The 23,353-nt window shown below is 44.2% G+C and overlaps 1 pseudogene; it reads left to right on the top strand.

The window, feature by feature from the left end:
• The first annotated feature begins 368 nt into the window (after positions 1-368).
• Positions 369-6,955, top strand: LOC118524340 (large ribosomal subunit protein uL6 pseudogene; annotated as a pseudogene).
• The last annotated feature ends 16,398 nt before the right edge of the window (positions 6,956-23,353 follow it).

Here is a 23,353-nt window from a genome sequence, read left to right as displayed (position 1 = left end):
TACTTATGATGGTAGTCTTATCATCCAGCATGGTGCATTTCCCATAGTAGGTTCTCAATAAATGCTAGTAGAATTCTTTTTTAAATTAAGCCTTAGTCCTATTAGAAAAGGAGTTACAATATCTTTTGGGTCTACCAAAAGCTGAGTTTTTACTTTCCAGGACGTGGAACAGAATATTATTATATATATGCTGGTGACTTTATTTTCTACCTTGTCTCCATTCTTTAGTAACTTCTTGCCCTACAGAATCATGACCAAGACTTTTTGAAAAATCCAAGGCCCAACAATAATTTATGAATTTCTTTCTGCACCAGAAAGACACAATAAGACAAGTGTTTTTGTGAGATAAGAAACATTTCAGCGACACCATGAGGCATGAATTGAAGTAAAGGCGACTAGTCCCACCAGGTAAATGATTATCTGCCATTGCCAGAGTGAGCAGTCTCAATGGCTGATGAAGCTACTGACCTTGGCATATTTATCATCATTACCTCAGGGGACAGAAACCAATATATCTATTCTTGTGAATACACATCCGTAAAAGGAGGCACAATCCAGGGGAAAAGAATTTGTGTTTATAGGTGGTGTGTGTGTGTGCGTGAGAGAGAGACAGAGAGAGAGCAAGAATGTTTCATTTTTTACATTTTCTTTCCACTTTCAACTTTTTTCTGTTTATACGGAAAAGGAAAGATGACATCAGTCTCTCATCTGCGAGCTCGGATTCGTAATAGCCACTCGGATCTGCAAGACTTCAAGGGGCATAGTTTCTCCTTATAAGGGAGCTGAATGAGGCTGAAAAACAAAGACAATCTGTGTTGTCATCTCTCAGACTATGATTGCCATCTGATGAGGAGAGGCCACGCCCCCCCACCAGCACGGTGCTAACTGCTTTCTGGACTGGAGTTTAGAGGCAAACTTTGGGACCTGAGTGCACAGAGAGCACCAAGCCTGCTTAGGTGATAACGCAGCTGAGCCCCATGGAAGCTGTTGTGGGGAGGGGGGTGCAAGAGGGAGGGGGCCAAGTGCTCAGTCCACAGCAGTCCTGGGACAAGGTTAATAAGATGAGAGAGGGTTTGTTTCCAGAAAGAAGTGGTTGTTGTTGTTGTTTGCTTGGGCTGTTGCCACAACGTACCGCAAATTGGCTCAAACAACAGAAATTTAGTGTCTCACAGTTCTGGAGCCGAGAAGTCCAAGGTCAAGGTGTCAGGGTTGATTCTGTCAGCTCCATGCGTCTGTCCTAGGTTCTGGTGGTTTCCTGGAGATCTTTGGCATTCCTTAGTTACAGACGCATCGGCCCAACCTCTGCCTTCATCTTCACGCAACGTTCTCCCAGTTGTCTGTGTCCAGATTTCCCCCTTTTGTAAGGACACCAGTCACACTGGAGTAGGGGCCCGCCCTACTCCAGGATGACCCCATCGTAACAATAACTACATCTGCAATGACCCTATTTCCAAATAATGTCATATTAGGAGCTAGGGCTTCAACATCTGAATTTGTAGAGTGGGAGGACACACTATTCAGCCCATAACAGAATTATTCAGTTGGGAGGGTATCTTTTTTTTTAAAGATTTATTTATTTATTTGAGAGAGAGAGAGAGAGCACAGAGGGGAGGGCCAGAAGGAGAGGGAGTCTTAAGCCGACTCCCCACTGAGCGCGGAGCCTGATATGGGGCTCGATCTCAGAATCCTGAGATCACGACCCTGAGCCCAAACCAAGAGTCCGACTCTTAACAGACTGCACCACCCAGGCACCCTGGGGGTATCTTCTTATTAATTAAAGGAAACAGGAAAGGGACATGAAACCAAGAGAAGAACCAGGGGAACAGTTAATTTTTTCCTCACAAAGAATCAAGACATGGGAAAGCAGAGCTTGCGGGGTGAAGGGGTAGGATTCCTTCATCATTTAGTAGGACAGTCATTCCTTTGAGGACACTGACAGTATCTGAGTTGAAATATGATCTCTGGGTCAAAGAGGACCTAAGTCCCCAAAGCTTTTGCAAACTCCCAGTGGTATGAGAATTTTAGTTGCCCAGAAAAATTACCCAAAGTCCTTGGCCTAAATGCCTTCAGAAATACGGGTGTGCTTACTGGAGGGGCCTTTCCCCTTCCCTGTGTTCTCTGATATGGTGGGAACTATTTGAGGAGGAGCAGCTCCTATAGAAGCAACCCATCCTTTCAGCCAATTAGCTTCCTCATTGTACAAAATAGGTCAAAATACATTATCTGTTTCTTGGACAAATGCCAAGGTAGAATGATATTCAGCTAAGGTCGGGTGCCAAGTGCTTTGTGAGATACTGGCATATATTATCTTCAGTCCTCCCAGAAGCCTATAGTACTATTCCCATTTTCCAGATGCAGCAATCAAGGCTCAGAGTTCATTGACTTGCCCAGGGGCTCCCGGGAGTCCTGAGCCTGAGCCCATTTTTATGCACGCTGTATTCCTTTCAGTCTGCCTCACTGCTTCCCTAAGTATTTAAGGGTAAATCTTTGAAGAATGTGAATTTTAAAAAAAATGTTAACTATCACAGTGAGGTAAGAATTCATTTTACCCCTTTCAGCTTGGAGTAAAATGCGGAGACTAGATTCAGATGATCTCCGTGGGCGTCTAATATTATGATTTTATTTTCCTGTTTGGGATGTAAGAAGGAGAGGATGTAGGCTATCTGGGGGTTTTTTTGTTTGTTTGTTTGTTTGTTTGTTTTTTTAAAGATGGAATTTTAACATCTCCTTGTGGAATTTCCTGGTTCTCAACCAAGTATGTGGAGCCCATCTCTCAGAAGCTCGTCTAGTTTTGACTGCAATAGGATTACAATCTGGTGATTTGGGCGGCAATGTCTTTGGAGCCTCATATTTTTCTTTCCTCTCCTTCAAGTGCCCCCGTGCTCCTGCTGCTCCCGCAGAGCTGACCGCAGGAAGCCTGGTTTGCACCGAGCACTAGCCGGTCTCCCTGGCCGGGGACCCACGGCGGCCTTTCTGGGCTGGGATCGACATCCGCTCTGGGCACGTCTCCTGTGGGCCCGCGAACAGGCTTTGACTGATTGAGCTCAGAACACTCGCTTGTTTGTGGGTATGGTAATGACGCCAGTAAAATTCAATTACTGTATCCCAGAGGACCTCAGCAAGCGATAATAAATTAGGGAACATGAGCTTTGGAGTATCTGAACTGAAATTATAATGGGGCTATTGAAAAACAAACAAACAAAAATCCCAAGCATTCATTTAATAATAGATGCTGCAGTTTTCCCCACCAAAAATTAGTTCATCAACTAACCCTTTGTTCTTGTCATAAAAGAACGTGCCGTAGACACGGCCAAGAACATTTCATCTTAATTACTTGGTATTGTCGTTGCCCCCAGAGCACACCTGGCATGGGGTAACTGGTACACAGGGAGGAAGCAGCCGCCTGGAAGGGTCCCCCAAGGCCACGGCACTAATCCACGCTGGGCCCACAGATGCTCGCTGCCACCCATGGCCTTGGGTTTCAGGTTGCCGTCCAGGCCTGGGGTTTGAATGGAGGTTGTAATCGCAGAAGGTCCAGCTAGCACTTAACCACTGACATCCATCAGGAATGTCAAGGCTTGCATTGTCTCATTAATTTGAACCAGCTTTCCTGCTATCAGATCCTTTTTCATTTCTAACCTTTCCACCCTGCCTTTCTTCCTCTGTGCACAGTTTATAGCGTCTCCTGTGTGTGGTTTCCGTCGGAAAGCTGGGCTCTGGAAGGCCACTCTTGGGGGCGGCGGGGGGGAGGTGACTTTGCCCTCCTCCATGCCACAAGTTGGATTTGGGTATTTCTTCTCCCATGTGAATGTCAAGCACATGGAGAGAGAAAGAACATTGACAGCAGTCTGGATATATCTGTAGACTATTCTGCAGATAATTTTCAAGCTAAAATTGCTATCTTCCTTCACTTTATTTCCTTTCTCATCCAGATTCCAACATACAAGTGTGTAATGCAGCACTGACGAATTGCTGAACAGACGAGATAGATAGAAGAAGATAGATAGATAGAAGATAACCAAGGGGCTAAAAAAAAAAATCTCTGAATTTGCAGCATGTCATTTTCTACCTGTAGTAAATATCTTTTGGGGTCTCTGTGAGACCAAGCCCCTTTCTTGGAGAATTGCTCCTCCCTCCTCTCCCCCCATCAGATGAAGGACTGTAAACGTGGGTCACGCTTACTGTCCATGACGCCATGAGGCTGGCTGACTCCTGACCCAAGCTGGACACAACAGAATCTTGCTCTAGGAGCTGCAGCATCAGACAGTTGTTTGGTTTTGCTGGAGCTTCAAGAAGGTAGAGCCCTGGGGTTTGGGGCCGCCATTTTCAGCCATGTGTACAGACAGGAGGAAAGCGAGGGGGTGGGCTAAGTTTTGCCATGAATCAGAGATGTTGAGAGAAGCAGACCAGAGACGTCCACTCCTTTTATAAAGGATGACCCTCCATTTCCTCTCTGGCCAACTCCCAACTCCTGACTGCGTCCTCTCTGTAAGACCTTGTACCTAATCCTGCATCTTAAGCCTCAACCTTTCATGCCCTTTTAATCTAATTAGCTTCTTGGCCAATGCCTGCTACACGTTCATCTTCTCAGTGCCTTGAACATTTTTTTCTAATATACCCACACATTACAAAAATTTTAATGTATTATTTTTATCAGAGACAAAGAAACTGGCAATTTGTGGCTCCCTATCTTAGGACTTGTCAAAATTAAGGGTGATTCTTTCCATCCCAAAGAGACGGAAGTTTCAGGACATCAAGAGACAAAAAGCAGCCAAAGTTTACTGTCCCTTTATTAACCGTGAGATACAACGCTAAGCAATGTTCATATTTTACCCGCACGGCTTCCTGTCCTCTGCCAAAGGAGGGATTTCATCCAATGTCCCAGCTGTTCTGGGGCCTGCACTGGGGTGGCTGGGTTGGAAGGAGGGGTCACACAGAAGGGTTTTGCTCACATGCCACAACTGTGCCTGGGGCCTCTGTTCAGGCAATCAAGCGACCTTCCCTCAGGCAGAAGCCTGGGGAAACGTCCAGTCGGACTCTCCTCATTTGGCAAAATGAAGGGCAAATATCTCTCCATTATCTATTAGAAAATGAATGAGCAAGCACAATATCTAAATAAGGGGAAACTTAAAGAGGAGATCATATTTCCTATTCCCTAGGTATTGATAATATTCTGCAAAAGGGTCATGGGTCTTGGTGTAACTAGTTTAAGAACTATGGTCACAGTTTATTAACCTCTTATGTTCTCCTCTGGAGAAAAAACATCAGAATATAAGGTGTTTGGGCCAACTGTAACATAAACCTAGGCAGGCCAAGCTCTGTGCTGGGCTTTTTACAGTTACCTCATTTAAATGTCACAGTGGTTCTATAGTATGACTACAGCACTATGAATTTTCTAAGAAGTTAGGTGAGTGCCTCAAAGGCCACACAACTGGCAAGTAGAAAAGTTGTTAAGTGAAAAAATCTGGTACATAAAAAAAGGTCACATAGCTGGAATGTGGCCTTGAATTTACCTTACTCTTAAAGCTAGCCTAATTCCATTGCACTCCAAAGCAATATTTCCCCAAACTTGTCTGATAAACTCCTCAGGGTGAGTGCTTATTAAAACTCTGGTCCTGGGTCCAATCCTGCTGCAGATCTAATAAACCAGAATCTCCTAGAAACGGGTACGGGGAATCACCCCAGGTGAATCTGACCTGGCAAGTTAGGTAAATACTACTGGAATGCCTTAATTTCTTTTTATCTTAGCAATTCTTGGCAAGATGTATGCAAAAAAAAAAACTTTCTCTTTTTTTTAAGGTTTTAGGTATTTATTTGAGAGAGAGAGCAAGAGAGAGAGAGAGAAAGGACAAGCGGGGGGGAGGGGCAGAGGGAGAGGGAGAAGCAGACTCCCTGCTGAGCAGGGAACCCAAGGCGGGACTCGATCCTAGGACCCTGGGATCATGACCCAAGCCGAAGGCAGATACCCAAACAACTGAGCTACCCAGGTGCCCCTTTTCTCTTTTTAATAAGCTTTTTATTTGGGGATAATTTTAGATATGCAACTAAGTTGCAAAGATAATGCAGAGAGAGCCCATCTACCTTCTCCCACCCTTTTCCCCCTCATGTGAAGATCTTACACAGCTGTGGTCCATTTGTCAAAATGATGAAACAAACACTGACAAATTACTATTAACTGTGTTAGGAATCACTTGTCCTGGAGATGATGTGGAAGGAAAGGGAAAGATAGGCCAGCCCATAGTTCCTTTTTCTTTCCTTATTCCTCAGTAAGCTGAAGGCAGACAGTGTTGGTGGCAGAAGGTGTGTGATCAAGAAGCAAGTTGAGTTTAGCTCTTTGCGGCATCTATTGCAAGAAGGAACACCATCCTCAGCAATCAGACTGCCGACATTCCAGAAAATGTTGACATCACTCTGAAGGGACCCACTGTTATTGCGAAGGGCCCCAGAGAAACCCTGCAGGGGGACATCAATCCCATCAATGTAGAACTCAGTCTCCTTGGAAAAAAAAAAAAAAAAAAGAAGAGGCTTCGAGTTGACAAATGGTGGGAACTAGAAAAGAACTGGCTATTGTTTGCACTAATTGTAGTCAAGGGTGTTACATTGGGCTTCCGTTACAAGATGAGGTCAGTGTGTGCTCACTTCCCCATCAACGTTGTTATTCAGGAGAATGGTTCTCTTGTTGAAATCCGAAATTTCTTGGGTGAAAAATACAACCACAGCATTTGGATGAGGCCAGGTATGACTCGTTCAGTATCTCAAGCCCAGAAAGATGAGTTAATTCTTGAAGGAAATGACATTGAACTTGTATCCAACTCAGATGCTTTGATTCAGCAAGCCACAACAGTTAAAAAACAAGGGTATCAGAAAATTTGGGGATGGCATCTATGTTTCTGAAAAAGGAACAGTTCGGCAGGCTGATGAATAAGATCTAAGTTGTCCGGCTACAGAAATAACAAGATGCTGGATGATTTTTCAGACTTATTTGTGATATTTTAAAGGTGTATTGATCTGGGGCTTTTTCTTAAACCAATAAAAAAAAAGAAGAAGAAGCAAGCTGAGTTTATTTCTGCAGGATTTAAACCGTTCTGGTAAGAACAAAATACATATGCATGTATGTGCTATGAAATGCAAATTGTGTAATTTTGGTGATTTCATGGATGAGTTAAATGCACTTCTATTTGCCTTTAAAATTGGCATTGCAAAATTCATACTAACAATTTAAAATTTTGTTTTCTTTACTTGGCATGGCATTAAATAGCAAATAAAAAATACCGTAACTAGTTGAAGTAGAGACTGGAACAGAAGGAAAAAACTATAGTTTAGTTCCACAATGGCACTTTTTTCCCTATTTTTTTGGACCAGGGGCTCCACGCTTTCCTTTTGCATGGGGTCCCACAAATTATGTAGCCAGGCCAGCTGATCCCTAGTCAAGAGCCATTGTCTTGACAAAGCCACTGATGGTGGCACCCAGACGGAAAAGTGGAAAGATGTGTCAGGGGAAGGGGCCTTTCTGCCATCCTAGGCAATTACAGCAATGGAGGGGGCTCGTTCTCCTGCATTAAACAACCCAGATGGCTATAGACACCTCTGGATGATTCCTGATATTTTAGTGCTGCTAGATATGGCCTGGGGCAGTGGCATTCTTGTTGGACGTTCCCAGTAGCCAAATGTTTTTTGATGCGGAAAGTGTAATGGCAAGCGCCACATCAAGAAGCGGACACCTGACCTGCCCCAGGCATGTGGCTTTCGCATGGACCACTCTAGATTGTACTGCTTAATTATTTTTGTGCTCCAGTGGGCAGTTTTTCTTTTTTAGCTTGAGTATTAAATCAAAGAGGTATCCTCTGCGTCTCCAAAACCTGCTAACTCATTAAACACAGAATGTGAGAAGAGAGCACAGTGGCTTTGGAACAGCAACTTTAATTTATATCTGAAAACAAATTAGCCTGATGGAGCAGAACGGATACAAATGGTAGTACACCCAACCCGCACCAGGAAACAGAACATGGCTCTTGGGCTAATTAAAGGACACAGCGGCGCCCTTCCACTTCGAAATTTGTGTTGCAATGTGCCTTCTAGGATAAGGTGTTTCTTTTAAAATGGGAAGGATTTCCAGCAGGTGGTGTGAGGTCTGTCCTTCTCCACGGAGTGGGGCCATGCTGCTGGGACGCATGGAAAGAGATGCCAGCCACAAGCCGAAGGAGCAGCCCTTCATGGGCCAAAGGGGTGACTACAGCAGCCCTGGGCATGTGCGTGTCTTTCCTGTCTTGGTGACAGCTATGTCACCCAGTGGTGAGACCTGTGATCAAGCATCGAGCATACTTAGTAGGAGGTCAACTCAAACATCCGCCCAGAGCCCTCTTGTCTGTGGAAATCAGAACGGGGGAGGGGGGTCCTCTCCCTCCCCTTCCCCAGCCAGCCTCCCTCGGCTTCTCCCAACCTCCAGCCTCCAGTTCTTCTCTATACCTCTTGTTCTCATACTCTGTCTTCATGTGTCTTCTTTACTGTCTTTTCCTTCGCCTGCACCAGTGTGACTTCTGCCAAGGTGGGGACTCTCTCCACCTTGTTCACTGCCGTTCCCGGGTCCCTTGCACATTGCCCAGTACATGGTAGGGGCTAGGTAGTTATTTGTTGAGTGAATTGTCAAGTGGAACTGAACAGCCTATCCCCAGCCCCCCCCCCGCCACCCCCTGCCCCCCCTCCCCCCACCCCGTGCTCCAGCAGCGTTAGATCTGTGAAGATCTGCAGCACACCTCCACACATTTGCGTGTGCCGTTCTTCCCTTCTGCAAGACGCATCTCCCCTTTCTACCTGTGCTCAGCTTTTCTTTCCCCCTCAGCATCCCACTAGAGCCCCAACAACTCCATTATGCCTTCCCGCGGTGCACACTCATTGCCGAACCATGCTGCATGGAGCTTCTTTAGTTAGCATCCTCCCCAAGAAACGCTAAGCAACTCCAGGGCCAGACAGTGCCATTTGTGTCTTTTTCCCCCACCCCGGTGCTTTAGATGTTTGATGAATGAATATGCAAACGCCATGTCCAAAAACACACAGCCAGCTAGTGGCAAGGACCAGGCTAGTGCCCAGATATCTTGGTCTTCCATCTGTGATACTTTGTCATTTCCATCAGAGTATGCCTTTGAGAAGACATTCTCACCAACTTTCCCCAAACCCACAGCATAGTTTCTGCACTTCCACGTACCTCAGCTTCCTGGTGCCTATTCTTCCAAAAACAACCCTTTCCTTAATTTGTCATTGTCCTAATTCCTTACCTTAATCACAGTGTCCTCTGATTAATTTTCACAAAGTGTTAAAAGCACAGAGAGATTTTGGGCATGAAGATTTTGTTGGAATTTGCAGATGTTTTAAAGTTTTTTAAACCAAAGGAATACATCCTAAGCACATTTGCAAGTTTTTTGGTGTCTGTTCCATGAATACATTTTCTTTTTCATGAAAAATTTCAAACACACATAAAAATAGCCAGACCAGTACAATAGTAGGAATAGTACAAGCCTCACAGATTGATCACTTGGATTAACAATTATCAATGATTCACAACATTTCCTTTTTCTTTTTTATTCTTTGTTGAATTATTTTAAGGCATATTCCAGACAGCATATCATTTTATCCTACTTCATAATACCTCCTTTTTTAACGCAATGACCCCTAACAAATTAACAATAATTCCTTAGAAATGTAATAAAATTTTCATGGAGGTATTTGAGGGGGGTGTAGCTTCTCTGTACTCGCTAATTGTATAATAGAACAGAAATAACCCCCGCTAAAGAAGGATACGTGCACCCATTTTACCTTCTTACAGATTTTAGATGGAAATGTGAAATGTCTCATACTTTTTGTCCTGGATGAGCGCGGCTTTATTAGAACTTCCTTAATCATCTAGGGGAGCCCTGGTGGCTCAGTCGGTTAAGCACCTGCCTTCAGCTCAGGTCATGATACCAGGGTCCTGGGATTGAGCCCTGTGTCGTCCGGGGAGGGGGGGGGGGCCCTGCTCAGCGGGGAGTCTGCTTCTCCCTCTCCCACACCCCTCCCCAGCTCATGTTCTCTCTCTCTCTCTCTTTCAAATAAATAAATAAAATCTTAAAAAAAAAAAAAAGAACTTTCTAAATCATCTAGAATTTTCTCCTCTTAGGGTCTCAATAGACACTGGCTTTGGAGAGCTGCATGCTCTCTGTGGCCCATCCACAGGCCATGCTTGCACCGTCCAGGCCCTTTGAAGGTTGGCACCTTTGCTCACCACCTATGGGCAGTCTCTATACCATGGTTAAGGTCACACTTAGATGATCAGGTATTTTTATTTTCTGTATTCCTTATTGGCCCTGACATTTTTTTTAAAGATTTTATTTATTTATTTGACAGAGAGAGAGATCACAAGTAGGCAGAGTGGCAGGCAGAGGGAGAGGGAGAAGCAGGCTCCCCACTGAGCAGGGAGCCAGATGTGGGGCTCGATCCCAGGACCCCGGGATCATAACCTGAGCCAAAGGCAGACACGTAACCAACTGAGTCACCCAGGCGCCCCGGCCCTGACATTTCGTAAGCATAGTGACGAGGTAACAATAAGGAGAAGGTATTTGGATTAGCTAAGTGAATTAATATTCAAGTTTAAAACTTCCAAAATCCCATCACCTCCAGCATCCATAGGGCTGGGGAGACAGAACTAAAGAGACAGGAGGATGTGAACCGCCTGGCAGAGCCTTTCTTGCCTCAGCAGAAAGCACTTGACTGTGGGTACGTCCTCCCCAGAACATCCTCTTGCTCCTTCCAAGTGCCAGCACCCTTGGTGCCCGTCACCACTCACACCCTCCCAGATTTGGCAGGATGCAGTTCCTCCCCCTCCTTCCCTCCTTCCTCCCACCCGCCCCTGAAGCTCATTCCCCTTCCTTCTAGAGCACAGCTTGTTTTCTCTCGTTGCTAAGCAGGCTGGTGCACTCTGGCGGCGCTTGCTGCCGCCTGTCCACTCCTACCCTATTCCAGTTATTCCGATTAACCCTGTGTGGCTGGACAGAGATTAAAAACCCGGGGTTGTGTGACAGTCCCAAGAATCACATCAAGCAGTCAATAGCAACCTACACTTTGCATTCCCTAGCACGGAGTCCTTTCTGGGGACAAGGAAGTGCCATGGCCCAGGACTCCGTGGCCACGCACACCGGACTTCAAGTTCTGGTCCCACTACTTAGTAATGGAGTGACTTAGTCACTTCTAGGAGGTTACTCACTCTTTCCAGCTAAATCTTGGTTTTTGCACCTGTGAAAGGGAATGATAACATAATGGTTGCTGCATTTGTCTGCTCTGAAGGTCGAGTCACTCAGTGGGTCGAGGGCTCAGTATAGCATCTACTATGTAGTGAGAACTCAAGACACATTAGCTGATATTGATGCCATTTGGACGGCACTGCCATGCCTATCATCTGCTTTCACAACAGCATTAGTTCCCTAGTAGAGGTAACCCTTAATACTTCCATTTTGGGCGTGGAAAACACAGGCGCAGAGAGGTAAAGCAACTTGCTCAAAGGCAAACAGCTAAACTAGTGTTGGAGTTAGACTTGTTTTGCATTTTTCCTCCTTTGTCACTGGGCCCTAAACACATTTAAGTCTTTTTTTTTTTTAAGATTTTATTTATTTATTTGAGAGAGAAAGGGAAGGGGGGGAGAGAGCACGAGGTGGGGAGGGGCAGAGGGAGGAGCAGGCTCCCCGCTGAGTAGGGACCCCGATGCGGGGCTCCATCCCAGGACCCCAGGACCATGACCTGAGTCGAAGGCAAATGCTTAACAGACTGAGTCACTCAGGTGCCCCCAGACATATCTAAGTCTTAAGATCCATCCCACCCAGACCCTTCTTCAGGGAAGAGAATTTACTTGGAAGCAATCAACCCCATGGGTCTTGTTTCCCACTTTGAAACAGTATAATATTTGATCAAGGTATTAAATCATCCCCAACATGAACATACGTGTGCCTCCATTTCCGTGTCTGGTATGATGAGAATGAACAAATAATTTGGACGTGAGTCCAAATCAGAGCACGGGGACTGGAAAGGAAAACTTGGCCTTGAAGTAAGTACATGGCATTGAATCACACCTGCAACCCAGGGAAGCAGCAGGGCTTAGGGAAGCCAAGCTTCCTACAAGAAAAGGAAGGAAGAGTACATCACACTCATGTTGTCAGACTAATGTTAAGTCTTTTCTCTCGGCCCCTAATGATCCTCATGATACTACGTCCACTGGTTAGAGTTGGTTCATCCAGCCCAGTTCCTAGGAGACAAGAGGCATGGGCTTGAGGCCTGACACTCCCCTCAGTTGCGTTTTGTAGCCCTAGGCTGCACTTGACCCCGGCCTGGTCCTGCTCTCTCAGGGACCTAGTGAGGGCAGCACCAAGGCTTGCAACTCTTCTGGAGGATCAGCTTCAAGATGCCACAACACTAAGTGGCATTTGAGTGCCGCTTTCACAATGTCTGTTAAATCCTGGACCATCAGGGCGCCTGGGTGGCTCAGTTGTTAAGCGTCTGCCTTCGGCTCACGTCATGATCCCAGGGTCCTGGGATCGAGCCCCACATCGGGATCCCTGCTCGGGGGGAAGCCTGCTTCTCCCTCTCCCACTCCCTCTGCTTGTGTTCCCTCTCTCACTGTGACTCTCTCTGTCAAATAAATAAAATCTTAAAAAAAAAAAATCCTGGACCATCATGTCATCAGTATTTTCTTTAAATGCACTCCTTTTATAATTAAAAAAAATTTTAAATCCTTGTAGTAGTCAGGATAGGACGGGCTTTGATATCTCAACGGCTTAACACAGCAAAGGTTGGTTCTTTATTTATGTGAAATCCCATATGAGTCCGACGACTTTCCAGGGCAGCTGTCCTTGGAGAAAATTCTTAGACAAGGGCCCTTCATCCAGGCTCCCTCCGCTTTATAATGCCACAACCTCCAGGTGTGGTGGAGAAATTTCAGGACGGCCTACCCCACAATGTGCCGCTTTGGCATGTTGATTATTCTGAGTCGAAGGCACTTGAAAAACAGCAAAGGCAGGGAGAAGAGAGGCTTATTCTGAATTCCCCTTATTTGCCTAAATACAGAGGTTCCAAAAGGACTCAACTGCCCTAACCCATCCTTCCAGGGAGGATTAATTCTAATCACAGAGGAGGAAACTGGATGCGAAAACACCACACCCAGACAAACTGGGTCACAAATGGTCACACCTCCCATCTGTTCTTCTAAGGGCCCATTCATCTTTCATAAAAATCATTTACTCTCCCTTGAATTGCCCCTCCCCACCCCCCCATTAAGATGGTATATAAGCTCTCAAATCTCAGTGAATTGGGGGGCATTCATGTTTTTTCTTGCAATGCCCCAAACACAAGATATTTAAAATTAATACATTTGCATACTTTTTCTTCTGTTAATCTGCCTGTTGTCAGTTTACTTTATAGACCCAGCTATTGCACCTAGTACTGTGGAGGGAAAGGCTCTCCTCCCCATCTGTGGCATCCAGGCTCACTGAGGCAGGAGAGAGAGACAGGAGGGACTGCACATGGGCTCAAGAGTGTTTCAGCCCAGAGAGTGGCATCAGTTCTTTCTACTCAGTTTGCTGGTGAAGAGCAAACCCACGGCCCACCTAACTGCAAAGGGGTGTGGCCATGCAGCGGGCCAGAAGATATTTGCTGAGCAGGACAGGCCCGACCACAAGGACCAGAATGGAATGCTGGTGTTATCACTGGCTGTGAATGAGAGAGGGTCATAAATAGATATAATGAGAACAATGTGTTAAATTCTAGGTAGATCTTTTTGTCTGCTAACCTTTCTGATTCTTAGATTTATTTTCTTGTCCAAGAGATGCTGGGGGGGCAGAGGGTGGAGACAGAGAGACAGGGAGACAGAGACAGATACAGGAGTTGAAGACATATTAGCACCACATGGAGACCCCTCTCTCTGAAGAATCAGAAAGATGGAAGGATGATTGAAACAGGGGAATAACTTTCTCATTATATGAATCCATGTTTTGTTTAATACCTTGCCCTTGCCCTATCTAAACTCATCTCTCCACCTAAAAACTTCTGAGGCACAGCAGGTGTCCACCTGCCCCGCTCTGGGACACGCTGCCTCCAGGGGCCCGAGTCAGCATCACTCTCCCAGGCAGCAACACGTATTTATGAGATTTGCATTGTGCCTGGCGCAGGCCACAGAGCTGATGGTGACTGTCCCTACCCTTAAGATTTCAGAGAATGGAGACACAGAGAAATAAACCAACAGTTATAATACAATGTACAAAATGCATCTGGGAACTACAAGGTGTTATCAGAGTGACGCTTGAAGGACAGCTGGTTTTTCAAGAAAAATTCTGTAACGTCCTGGTTGTTCTGTGTTCACGATTTGATTTTGCTTCCTTTTAATTTTTCTTTTGGTAATATTAATGGTATTCTATTTAAGGTAAAACCCACTGGTAGAAGGAAAAAGCCCAGCTAATGTCTTCTAGGTACTTTGAATTTAGTGCCTCTTGAGACGTGAAACATTCTCAGGGGGCCATAGGATAAGAAACATAATGCTGTTTCAGGATGTGCAGAAGCCGGATTGCCAGAAGGTCAATAACAATGTCAGATCAATACAGCAGTTACTGATGGAACTCACTAAATGGAAGGGAAAGGCAGCGAGCTGTGGGTCTAGCCCAGGCTCCCGGTCCTCTGTACCTTGCAGCACTGACTGTCTTGGTGTGCAAGTTATCTTCCGGTAAAATCAGAGAGTTGGACCATATACGCAGTTCTTGCTCTCTGGTTCATAGATGCAAAAGAAGCTCTCCCGTCAAGCTTACCCACAGAGAACAGATGACCTTGGAGTGCTTGGGCTCTATGTTTAGCCTCAGCCATTCCCTCATTTGTTATTCTGGTGCATTTGGGTTCTGTTTTTAGGTGTTGGGGAAATAGTATTAACCTCATCACTGTTGTTTTCGTTTACTTAAATCTCATGTAGTACTTACTCGGTGCCAGGCATTGCTCCGGGTGCTTTAGCAATAGTAATTAACTTGATCTTTATAAAATGAGTACTGTTATCATGCCCATTTTAGAGATGGGAAAACTGAGGTACAGGGAAGCTGAATAACTTCTTCAATTTTAGCAATCTAGAAAGGGACAGACAGAGGTTCAGTCTCAGGCAGTCTGGGTCTAGATTTTGCAATCACTACCTTGCACTGTCTCTAGGCAAAGTAGTCGAAAGTGCTAATAATAAGATGAGGAATGGAATAATGACTCATGCAAAACAAATATTTTTTAAAAAAATTAAACAGCATGAGAAAATGACAGACATGGCACATGTCCTTGAGTGAAGTCCTTTTAGAGAAGAAATATAGAGTGAATCACACAGTGTGAGAGAGAGAAGGGGAAATGCCTAACACGATTATGGACCTCCCAGGCTTTAGGTACATTAGCTCATTTGCTTCTCCCAGCACCTTGAGGAGGTAGGGCCATTATCATCCCCAGGCTAAGTAACTGGTTTAAGGTCACCCAGCTGGTAAGTGGTGGAAGGGATGTCCCAGATCCAAGTGCCTAGAGACAGAGCTGGTGCTCCAGACCCCTGCCTGGCCACTGCAAGGGCGGGGCTAGGGAATCCACATCTCTGTCAGGAGAGGACCCAGGAGTCTGGTGAGGGGGCAGCTGGCGACACCTTTGCCGCGGACAAGGAGGACGTCCTAAGTTCAGGCGTCCTGGGGCCAATGCCTTGCGGTAAATGGGTCTCCCGGCGTTGGCAGGTGTCGAAAGAGGGATGGTAGCTGCTTTAACATAGTTCAAGCAGACTGACAGGTCTGCACATAGGGGATGCATAGCGACAAGAAGAGTGCCTGGTTTGAAGTGCTGCAGGGCTAGCTTACACCCTTGTTTGGTGGAAATCATCTACAACCTGCGGTCACTCTGGACCAGGCTCCCTCAACCTGAATTTTTCTTCCAGTTTGCCTTAAAATAGAGGGGGAAAATGGTGGATTCACAAGCACAGTAATTTATCATTCAGTTGTTTTTGGGGTGGGGGGAGTGTATGGCTGTGACGAAAAGGGCTTGGAAAGCATACTCAGCACACTTCTCAAGAATACCGCTATTTTACTTTATTTATCCGCTTCTACCCAACGCCTGAACAAGGTCTTGCCTTGCACCATACTGCCCCCCAGCGGTCACTTTCTTTCGTAGCACGCGGAGGAAAGGCGCTAATAAAATGGCTTTTTAAGACGGAAGCCAAGCGGGGGACCCGCAGGGGAGGTGGGCGGGGTTCGTAGAACCAGCGAGGCTTCGGGCTTTAGCGGAATTGTGACCCTCCGGCTTGGCCACCGAGCCGCGCCCCGTCTTCCTGCAGCTCCGCTCCTGCACATTCCAGCGCCCAGTGACCCCTTGCTCCTTCCTGCCAGCAGACTGGGCCTCTTTGCGGAGAGAATTCAAAGCTGTTTCCATTTTAAATAGAAAGAGCATCCTGTCACTAGAAACATCCGACAAGAAGCGTTTTATGAATGCCCAGAAGAGAGCTGCCACATGAAAACTAGAAACGATTCAGCTGAAAAAAATATGGATGATTTGTTGTTGCTGTTTCTGAGTTGGATCTCAAACACTTCCCCCAGAACGTCCTTCCTCCCAAGTGAAGAGTGCTTCTTTGCAAGTGCCTGTCTCTTCTCCCCACCCAGCTCCAGACCATTTAGTTAACCCGATGTGACAGGCGTAGCCTTGCAAATGCATGTATTTGTCATCTTAAGAGCTTTAGTAAGCCCAGTGAAATCTCAGAGAACTAGAGACTGCTCGCTCTAATGGCCTTCTTCTGTCAATAGGTGACATTGTGCAATTAGTAATCCTATAAAGTTTTTTAAAAAGGTGGAAACCCAAGAGAATGAAGACAAAGGAAGCTACTCTATAGATTGTAAACCTGGTCTTCAAGAAGGACATTTTTAGAAAGTAAATCTACACGTGGGCTTCAATGATACGTTTAACTGTCTCAAAATACAGCACTCAAACATCAACCCACCCAAGCTTGGATGGTGAATTCACGATTGATACTTACTCTTTTTGCAAGGGGTGTTTTCTGTTTCCAGAGAGTAAAATTTTACGGAAGGCCCTGGGAGCTAGAAATATTTTTTGGCAATTAGGTCAAACAAATAACCAAAAAGTTTCATTCTAAACTAGAGCTATTGAAGTAGTTCTGATTTTAGGCCATATCACCAAAGCACAACAAATAGCAAAAAGCCTGGAAGGTCAGATCCTGTGAATGGGAAATTTGCAGAAGCCTTGCAATGGGCAGCAGCTGGGTTTCCTAAAGATTTATAGGCTTAATAGAATAAATATGCACTTGTTTATTTCTGCTTTATATGAGCATTCACCAGATGAAGAAACCCCACTACTCCCTTTACTCTGCCCACATTTAAAAAAATTTCTCTTTTCTCGCCTCTCAGTGTGAATGGCTTAAGCAACAGCTTGTGTTTTAAAACAATAAAATGTGCATGCAGGTTTTATAAAAAGAAATGGACAAGATGGAAACCTCCTATGTATTTGTTTATATTTCTGAAGCTTATTTAACCTTCTTTGCTTCTTGTCACTTTACTTGATTTGACCCTGAGACCCCAAGTTCACAGGAGCCTGAGCCCCAACACTCTGGTGATAGATACTACCTAAAAGAAAAAATATCTATTTAGGTAGGTATTAACTTGTCAATATGATCAAGATGGGATTTGTGGATATCATCAATACGGATGGTGGAGTCAGTAGTCTGGGCCAGCGAAGTTGGCCTGGCCTTCGAATTACCTACCCTTAGATCCAAGGATCTCTTCTGCGCTTAGAGCTCCCTCGACGTGGTCCCCAAGATGAGAGGAGGGAGCTACTCTCTGACAGAGGTGACAGGTAGCTGCTGCAAACTGCCATAACAAGCAGTTGAAGTGTTAAGGAATATTAAACCCTCCAACCCGAGGAGCAGGGATGAAGCAAAATAATACGATTGATCATAGGTGGTTCATATAATCAGATGATTCATGTTAGCAAAATGTCAAAAATATCATAGGAGCAAAGTCTAAATCCTGTCTCCAGCCGTACGGTGCCTGTGGCAATGTGACCCTTTGGCTTATTATTGGATATCGTATTGAAGCCTCTCTAAGTGTGCTGGAAGTCTCGTAAGAGAAGAGACCCAGTGTCTTTAGAAGGTCGCTTCTTTTAAAGAGAGGCTCCTATCACTACTGACTCTCCTTCCATGGATTAAGCCAGTTACTGACTCTACATATAGTTCTGTCCTTTTGCTCCTCTCCCCCCACCCCCGCACCTCCTGCCTTCCCTCCTCCATTCCTTTTATCTTTCCTTCTCTCTCCTTTTCCAGGACAACTTTGTTTCAGGCACTATGCCAAGGACTGACAGCCTGAAGACTTAGGAGAAATTGTTTCAGCCTTGCAGGAGATGAGAGGCAAAAGGTTTGACAGCAAAGGCACGGGTAGGGGCAGCTCCTGCCTCTGTGAAGCCTGAGCAATTCAATAGGGGAAACTCTCTTCATTTTTTATTTTTATTTTTATTTTAAATTTAGTGTAACATTTTATTATATTTAGCTTCATCCAAAATTAAATTGGGGAAACTCTCTTAAAAAAAAAAAAGCATACGATTATAAATACAAAATCAGGCATGAAAGTGAGTATTTACTGAGAATGAGAAAACAAATCACAACAAATAACTGGACACTTAGAGGTTTAGGTCATTGCTCCTGAAGATCTCTTTAGGCAATGCACCGAAAAGCTTAATTGGAAATGCTTTCTGATTGTAACCTGACTTGCTCCGTTCCCCTCTCCAGGAGGGACTCGGTGACTCCTGGACCTCGCAGGGGCCTGGGCTGAAGAAGCTTTAGGCTTTATTCACTTCTTTGAAGTCCACATCTAGTCTCAGGAGCCATCCATTGCTCAGAGTGGTCAGCAGCTGAAAGCAGCCCGTGGCTGGTCCAGAACAGCCGGTGTCCCGGCAGCATGCTGGGAGGCGGCTCGTGGTCGAGAATAGCACTTTGGGTGTGAGTTTCACTTCTTGGAACCTCTTTTTTCATGTCTGTAAAACAAGGGTAATCAAAGAAGATGAAGTATATAAAGCGCACGGCCCAGGGTCTGGCATGGAGCAAACACACAGTGAGCCTTTCTTTGCCTGATGGAGGAATTTATTTTAGAGTTTGATCTTGAAAGTTATTTGTGTGTCTCTCTGAATTTGCCTCACCCCTACCTCCCTTCACTGTTGACTAGAGGAGACATTGACTATCAGTGAAAAATCCATTCCCTAGTTAATGTTCTCCGGCTGGCCTTTTATACTCTCTGTCGGGTCTAATCCATCATGTATATAATCATATTATACATCGCCTTCTCTATGAATAAGAAATGAGGGGTTGGTATTTTGTTTTCTGCAGTCCCCTATCATGAGACACTAGCTACAGAATGCAGATTTTAGCTTGAATGGCTGAAGGGAGGGTACAGATGATAAATCATTTCATATTTCTGGGATGGAAGACAGGCTCCTTGGGGCTTCTGTGACTGTGGAAGCTGTGGTCTCTTTGTGATCAGCACCTTGGAGGTGCTGGCCAAGGGGGAATGAATGGAACCCTTAGGGTCCAGCCATATTCTCCTGGGTGGTTGTGGGGAGTGCTCTAGAGTTAGAGTGCCCAAGTGGCTTAGGTGGAGGGTCTGTGGGGTTTACGCTCTCTCATAGGCATCAGTAAGGCATCAGGATCCCCCAAAACTCCTCAGTGCTGCAGAAGGTTCTGCAGTCCGTGGGTGCTAGGAACAGCCACTTAACTTCTTAGCATCTCAGCTTCCTTAGCTGTGAAATGGGGGATCAGAGCTACCTAACCTGCTTCACCGGATCATCTGGAAAACAAATGTAATAATGAAAATGCAAATGCCTTGTACATTCAGGGAGAGCTATAAAATATTACTATTAAGGTCCGTAGCATTAGTTAATATTATGGAACTTTATGCATAATTTCACAAGCACCCCACATTTCAGCAGTGACTTCCTCATGCATTTTGGTGCTGCTTTATTGTATAGATAGGTTATGGAGACTAATCCTGAATGCTAAACTCTACTGGATTCTCTCATTCAAATTGAAATAATACAGGGAAGGCGATTCATATATTCATAGTCTTGTTTTCAACGGGGTTGTCTCTAGCAGGTTGCTAAAGAATTTCTCAAATCAGTGACATAGCGCCACCGTGTGGCCAAATGGCATAATGCCCTTCACTACTCTTGTCTTTGAATTTTTAATTATGAATATTGGTAAATAAATACCAGAAAGTCTATTTCCTGCTTAAATAAAAATACGTTTTATATATTTACCTGTAAAATTCATGGAATTAATGTGAATTTAAGGAAATTCAGGGCAAACTCCTTTAGCTGCTTTTGTGAACTACTTTGTAGAGAAAGTTATCCGTTTGTTCTTGGCATGAACATGCTTGAATAATATTTCTGAGTGATAGCAAGCCTAATATCAGTCACAATTCTGCCTTTGTCATGGTGGTAACTATGAAAATATACCTTTTCCAGGACATATCCCCCAATTCTCTGATTAACAATTATGTACAATGTGTATATTTCACAAAATACTTTTTATTGGGGGAGGGGGGTCTATAAGGTAATACATATTTAACAAAAAAAATAAGAATAAAAAAATTTTAAATGCACTTAGCAAGATGCACTCATTTATACTTGAATTACGCAATTTAGGCTGAAGCACTTTTGGAAATGGTGTGATACCCTACATTGGACTGATAGTAAATGGAAAAACCTGAGCAAGGATGTATTTGTTAGGGAGAATATCACAGCAAGGATTGGCTGTTTTTTTCAGTGGGATATGAATGACAATAACAATAACTCACTAAACATTTATTTCTCAAGGCATTGTGTAAAGCACATAAACTGCACTGTTAAATTCAGTAATTTGGGAGGGGGTTCAATCATGGCCCTTTAGAAAATTTTAATGGAATTTAAAAAGAAGAAAAAAAAAGCCTAGCCAATGGGAGCAGAAACAGATCTTCAAGCTAGAAGCTAAGCATTTGGCTGCATTCTGTAGTCTTCCAGTTGCCTGGATTCAGCCATGTTGATGCTCTGGATGCTTGATGCCCTCTGGTGGCCATTATGGGAATTTCTGAACTTAACCCTGAAATTTCAGGCAGTAATGAACCCAAAACAAGCACCGGGATGCCTGTTGGTGAGTGCAGAGTCCTGTCCAGGGAGACGGAAGCCCCTGGTATGTGATCAGTGAAGTACAACCAATCTTTATTCTCATTAAGTTCCTGCTGTAGATGAAAGAGATAGTCAGCAAGTACATTCAGATCCACCAATGTGTTAGGATTCAATATGGAATGTGGAGTTACAGCCTACAAAGTGATGGGTGTTAACAATGGGCTGACGTGGCCACTGTCTGTTTTCCTATTTTAGCTGTTAAGTCAAGTGGGAGCAAGCATTGAAAACACTAAGTAAATCACCAAACGGGTAAACAAACTGTGGTGTATTCACTTTATCCATTTAACATGAAAAGCTGCTTTTTGCAGTATACATCACATTTATACGCATGTGTGCATGCATTTGTGTGTGTGTGTGTGTGTGTGTGTGAACATGGGAAATTGCAAAAGGAAAGACATCAAATTGTTAATAATTGTGACCTCTGGGGGTTAATATAAGGAGGGCAGGAGAATGAAAACTTGCTCTTTATTTTATCATTCATTCATTAACACAAACTTGTATTTCTTTTATCATAAGACAATCTTAAATAAAATAAAGAGATTAAAAAAAAACAAAACCTATGTCCCTCTGAAATATAACATGCCCCGAAAATGTGATAAACAGGTTAGGGAGATGTTGTAATTTATTTTACTATTTAGAAATTTAAAATGTATAGCTTTATGTATTAGTTTTGGTAGGGTTTGTGTTAATTCCCTGGTATGTTACTTGCTCCTTAAGATGAAATGGAATTTACTTGGCCATAGATCTAAAATATTTTCATTACCTATGGTGGAATGTGAACCAGCAGTTAGGACAAGAAATCTGGAATCCTTCTTTTAAGGTCCAATTTCACTATATCTGTATTTGTTGATCTTATTTAAAAATGTTCTTCTTTACAAAGCTGACCCAACAAGGCAAATAAGATTTTATAGACCACATTAAAAGTCACTGTGGTGTCATTTATTTATACCAGGACTTTGTGTCAAAATATTTAAGGTGTTTTTTTTTTTGAAATCTACATAGAATACAAAATAACAAAATAAAAATAGGTGTGACGGATAAGGAAAAAAAAGAAAGGGGTAAGGACATAAAATAGAACCAGATTTGAAACAAGTCCCCAAAGCACATGAATGAAAATGAAGATCTGTAAAGCTTTTGGGAAGGGTGAATCCTCAATTTAGTTTGGAGTTTGCTAGCGATTGAAACAAAAAAGAAACATGATAAATTCCAGGAGTCACAGGCCCATAAGACACAAATTAATCAGTACTTAAGGAGAAAAAACAGCTTCTGGACTATTAAGACAAGAAAAAAATTGTCCCTGCTTGGCTGGCTTCTTGATGTTAGTCATCCACTGCAGAGGAAAATAGGATACAAGTGCTGGAACATTCCTTTATCCTGGGCTCCAGACAAGACAGCGACTGTTAATCAGTCTTCAATCCCCCAGAAGTTTTCACTGCCCATTTTTAGTGGTCTCCAATCTTCGTCTGCCAAATCCCACCCACAGCCCCACCTTCTCTTGGGGGGCTTTATGCTTTTTCTCCATCGCCTCCTGGTCAGACTGTGCTCCATGGAACGGTTCCATAAGACTCCTTCATAGTCATGTATAAGTGATTAAGAATAAAGGGTGCTCTTCCCCCTAAAGGCATTGGCATGTTGTGTGTGTGTGTGTGTGTGTGCTCCTAGAATGGCAGCTGGGTAGGTGGGTGTCATTATTCATCCTTTACGACAATGGTTCCACTCCACTTGACATCGTTGGTTAGCATCTTCTCTGACTCTTTACCGTATTTACAAATTCTCCTTTGGCTGTGGAGATCACCAGTGAACCCTAACTGATTAAATTATGTCAACTTTATTTAATACATCCTGGTGCTATCTTCCACATATTTTATTCTAGAACTGTTTATTTCCTTACAGCCGTGGCCCGCTGATAATCAGGTTAGAGCCTACTATGACCACCTTGTCTTCTAAATCAGTCTTGAAACCTTGAAACGAGTCTGCTCATTCCCACTGGCTGTCTGTCATCTCCACCCTCCCTCCCTCCCACCCCAACTGCCACTTCAAGCGTTCCTTTAGCATCCAAGTTCACACATCAAAAAAACATTGCGCAATGACAGACAGTGATGTCCTAACCCAGGGCAATAAATGGACTATTCAT

This window comes from Halichoerus grypus, chromosome 12 (genome assembly GCF_964656455.1).
Source record: "Halichoerus grypus chromosome 12, mHalGry1.hap1.1, whole genome shotgun sequence".
Taxonomy (NCBI): Eukaryota; Metazoa; Chordata; class Mammalia; order Carnivora; family Phocidae; genus Halichoerus; species Halichoerus grypus.
This window is presented reverse-complemented; position numbering and strand designations above follow the sequence as displayed.